The 4,809-nt window shown below is 49.7% G+C and overlaps 1 protein-coding gene across 8 annotated transcripts in view; it reads left to right on the top strand.

The window, feature by feature from the left end:
* The first annotated feature begins 4,264 nt into the window (after positions 1–4,264).
* LOC118314520 overlaps positions 4,265–4,809 on the top strand; it is a 206,912-nt gene continuing 206,367 nt past the window's right edge. For all 8 annotated transcript variants that reach the window (XR_007030191.1, XR_007030193.1, XR_007030192.1 and 5 more), the window contains exon 1: positions 4,265–4,384. The gene's annotated coding sequence lies outside the window, so the exon portion shown is untranslated. The remainder of the gene's footprint in view (positions 4,385–4,809) is intronic.

The raw sequence follows: 4,809 nt of genomic DNA, 5'->3' as shown, positions 1-4,809 counted from the left end.
AAACTGATAATTACACAATGCCCAAGGAATTCATTTGTGCATCGAGCGCCTCAAAGGAGCGCAACAGCTCAAAGTGCACAGTATCAGCACACGGGGCTGATTGATATCTGCCCACTGTGGTGCAAGCAGCTCTCACTTATGGCCTTTATTGTCATCAGTGCAGTTCTGGTGGTAATGAATCACATGAGGAAAAAGGGGCTGAAGCTTTAACCTCTCACCGGCTGCCCCAGGAGAGAGATACACAGAGCGGGTGCAGGATTGGGTTCCTGAGAGGTGGAGTGACCGCAGGCAAGAGTTAACTCGATCTTCAGCTGGGTGGGGTACGGGGTGAAGAGCAGGCAGGGGATGGGCGGGGGGGGGGGGGTTAGTACAGTCAAACAATGCACGCCACTGTTCTCAACCTATCACCCCCTGGGGTCACAGTGGAGAAGACGTGCTGGTGCAACCTCATCTCCTCCAGTCGCCTCTCACATAAAGGCCGGGGATTTCTCCAGCGCTGCGGCTTCGATGTTGTTTTTACCCATATTGTGGGTTGGTGTTTCGGCCAGGCGTGTTTCAGGCTGCACGGTAATAATCCCACAGGTATTTGGCTGGAGGGAGGGACCTTCACACCACCGTCAAAAAAATAGAAGAGTGTGGGCGTTCCTGCAGGTGTTTAAGACAAGACGTCATCCTTCCCCTGTTTTTTCGCTGTTGAGCTGTTTTTGTTTCCTGTTGCTCGACATTCAGGAGATGTTTCTACCACGTAGTACAACTATTGACACAGGCATAGTCTTTCCGGGACTCTGCCCTTCAGCTTTGCTATCTCTACACTTGTCACAACAGGTTGGATACTAGTCTGACAAAATAGATATTAAACGATCGCTATTTGAGAGATGTGCTGTTTTCTGTGGAACAGAACTGAAATGACAAAAGCCCACCAGTCAGTGGACATGTATGATGTACAATACGGATAGGTGTTCACCGCTGGAAGTTCTCCCACCGACCCTCGACCTCTGTGAGTCAGAAACTACTCTGTGTTTCCAAATGGACCCCTCCTCCTCCGCTCTTATCTCAAGTCTGGTAGTGGTGGCGGGGGGGAGGGGGGTTGCTCCAGGGGAAGTAGAGGTTTCAGCCAAAAGCACAGAGTCTTTCTCAGGACATGAAACCTCATCTGCCCACTCCTCCTCCATCCATCTAGGCTCTTAACTTTCACCCCTGACCCTGTCACACCCTCCTCTGTGCTCCAGCAACAACAAAAGCAGGAGATTAGGGAAATTGACAGGCCAGAGGGGATTACTGTAGCCCTTTTCATCTCGGGCTGCGCTCACAGTTGACACAGTCTGTTAGCAGTGCTTCAACTTAATCTGAGTGCAGTTTACCTTTTAGTTTGTATAAACCGTGTTTGTACATACACTTGACTGTAGCAAAATCCACAGAAATAACAGACGCAGGCAGTTTCATGTGATTTGGTCATGCACCATCCACTAACACATACAACACACGCCGTTCATTTCGTATGAACTCTGGACACTTTCCAGAGAATCCAACCTGGATGTCGTCCTGAGTTGCCCTCGCACACGTGCAGCACACAACACGAGAGTCTGTGTCAGATGCTTTATCGTCGACTGCAAACACACACACACACACACACACACACACACAGACACGCACACTGTTTGGTTTACACAAGGGGTTGTTCCCAGGTGAAGTGTGCAGGAGACAGGACGTGGCGCGAAAAGAACAGGGCGATGATCCTTCCTCTCCGCTCACAGATATTTGTATTGTTCCTGTTGTGTGCCAGTCACACGATGGCAAATTCTTGCCGTGATTTATCCGGACAGCGACCTGCAGAAGCCTAGTCACACATGGGCTCCGTCGGACATTACATGGCTCTGATGAGCCACGTGCTGTCTCTATAGAGACATCAAGCCCAAACAGGCAGTGGACAGACCCCTACAGGAATTCTGTGGAGCGATTGACAAGTAGACTGCAGAGGTACCGAGGCCCAGTAGAAAGTGAGCCCTCTGCAGAAGAGTGTTAAACCTCACAGGACACTCAGCTGTTTCAAGGCGGTGAGTAGATAAGTAAGTTGTGTGATCATAATGAACGCATTTTTTGAAGAAGAACAACATCCGAAGTTCTCACACCTGTCCCTCTTAACTACAGTTAAGTCCCTCTTCCATTTGGCTCTCCTCCTCAGTCTCCTTTCCCCTTTGCCTCCTTTAGCCCGCCCAAGCGACCCTGCGCCGCCTCGTTTTCTCAGGATCTGGCAGCAAGTCAAAACCACGCGCTCGACCCTCTGGAAGCACGTCTGCTAACCGTGAAGCCGGTTAGCTCCTAATACCAACAACAAACACTCTTTCTGTGCCGACCCTGGGCACGGAGCACAGTGAGCTGCCTGTGAGAGAGGTCGGACAGCTCTATAATCGGACTCTACCCATCTGCCCTCTGCTCTCCCACACTGGGCTGCAGGTTGGGCTCCTCAGTGGGGGACTAAGTGGGACATGGGGACACAGATGCCCACTGACACTGGACCATTCATGGCGCTTAAGCCCCGGCGAGGCCGTCCAGTGATCTCACAATGAGCAAATCGTTTTATTGGCGTGGTTGTTTGTGTGCTTTGCTCGTGTCTGCGCATACCGCATGTGTGGGAGTGGGAGTGTTCGGCCTTCTGAACATGCATAATTGTGTGGAGAGGTGAGTGTATGCCTGTATATACGTGAAGTGCTCGTTCAGACATTTAATTTGCCACAGCCTAGTGAATGTGCAGAGAAGCGTCTCAGTGGATGTGTGCTGTCACCAGCACACACTCCCCCCCCCCCCACCCCGCCGTCTCTGCCTTCCAGCATTCCTTCTCCTCCACAAGTCTCCCACCCTCATTGTATCTACTCTTCTTCCGCTCCCCTCCCTCCGCCCTTCCCTTCTCCCCGGTACCTACACCCCCATTAGACCTTCTTCCCCCGGATCCCAGCATCCAGCTGGAGGTAGCTCAGAGCTCGCTGCTCTTCAAGCATGCCAAGGTGCCATGGTAACAGGAATCTGCATATCTGATGGGTGTTTTTTTTTTTTAAAATGTTTTTGTTATTTTCCCTCTCTGCTGTTCACCCTTGCTATTCCCCACCACTAAGCTCGCAGGTGATTGGCCTGGGCAGAATCCCCAGTGATCTAGTAGCAGCTACTTCACCAAGTAGTTTGGTGAACACGGTGAGAAGCAGCTCTCTGTCGGACTAAATGAAATTGTTACACCCAGTTGCGCAAGCAAGTCCTGAAATCATCATTTACACACCTGCATGAATGTGAACATGAAATGTGTCCTGGCCAGGAGAGAGTGCTGTGCTGTTATTTTAACACACACGTGTGTAACTATGTTGAATATGGTTAAGGGGATTCCGGCGATTTCCCTGAAATGACCGCTCCTACTCTGAACGTGAAACATTGAGAATTTCTTTTTGTTTTTGTTAAATTTTAAAATAAAATGCTTGATTAGCCAGGACTCTGAGGGGAGCGGTCTCTGTCCTCAATGGCTGTACTGGGTGACACAGATTTTCCAAAAACTGTTTGTGCTGATGTTTTTGCTCCATCTGTGGAGCTTTGGAAGGGTTTACGCGGACACAAACGCACTTTTTGCTTTTTTCAAGGTTCAGTTTGATGAAAAACAATACCTGGTCTGGATTTTTCCCTTTACATTTGTTGTAAACTACTTGGATGCTGGCAAATATAATCTGGTACCACTGGGGGATTATTACAAACAAAATCATTCAGCAGTTTATTTTCAGTGAGTTTAGTTAGTTTTTCTCTGGTTTGAATGTAGCTGTGGGAAAAGCTTTCATGCCCTGCCAGGATTGTGTCCCCTTTCACATGATCACTGTTCCTTTGTTCCACCAACTGTAATTGAAATTGGAAGTTTTTTTGTGCTTTTTTTTCCTTTACCAGCAGACAACAAGGATCTCGACGCCCGCAGTACTGCATATGAAAAGCAGCAGCAGAAAGTTACAAAACAAACTGGGCAATGTCTCACTTTGTCGTCTGTCCGCCCGGATTTGCTTTCTTGTTGTTGTTTTTGTCCCAGCTTTTGGGCCAAATCCTAACATGTAGGCATTCATTCAACTGCTTTAACAAGCCTACCGGGGCATGAGCTGAGCTATCTGTGGGACATGAATCGGACCTGGCCAAGGGCACAAATCACAGAGAGAGAAGAAGAGAGACCCTGACAGCAGAGGGCTGCAGCTCAGCTTTTCTCCCTCCTCCCCTTTGCTCCTTGGTGGATTTTCTGCTTTTCCTGCTCTCCGTCCTGCTGTTGAGAGCTCCGACCAGGCTTGTTAAAATTAATCTCCGTGCTCGACCAGGGAACAGGACAGTTGTTTCTCTTGCCGTGGACCGCTCTGAGCCGCGTTGAGAACCGGTGGGTCGGCTTGTGTGTGTGTGCGTGTGTGCGTGTGTGCGTGTGTGTGTGTGTGTGTGTGTGTGTGTGTGTGTGTGTCTGTGTGTGTGTCGTTTTGGACAGAGCAGGGATGTGATTCATCATGTGGTGGTCATGCGGACTCAACAGGCGTAACCACAGCCAGCCACACCAGGCCATCCGAGACCACGCAGCGCTCAGGCATGGCTGCTCTGTGCACACAGCATCACTCTAAACAGCCTGGGGAGGCTGCAGAGTGTGTGAAACACACACCAGGGAAAGACTGGAGGGTGCATGAGCTCACATATGTGTGTGTGTCAGTGTGTGTGCGTGCATGTGCGTGCGTGTGTGTGTGTGTGAACTGTGTGAATGTATTTTGATTGCCACAAACATGCACATTTGTGAAAATCAGTATTTGTAGAGGGCAA

This window comes from Scophthalmus maximus, chromosome 19 (assembly GCF_022379125.1).
Source record: "Scophthalmus maximus strain ysfricsl-2021 chromosome 19, ASM2237912v1, whole genome shotgun sequence".
Lineage (NCBI taxonomy): Eukaryota > Metazoa > Chordata > Actinopteri > Pleuronectiformes > Scophthalmidae > Scophthalmus > Scophthalmus maximus.
This window is presented reverse-complemented; position numbering and strand designations above follow the sequence as displayed.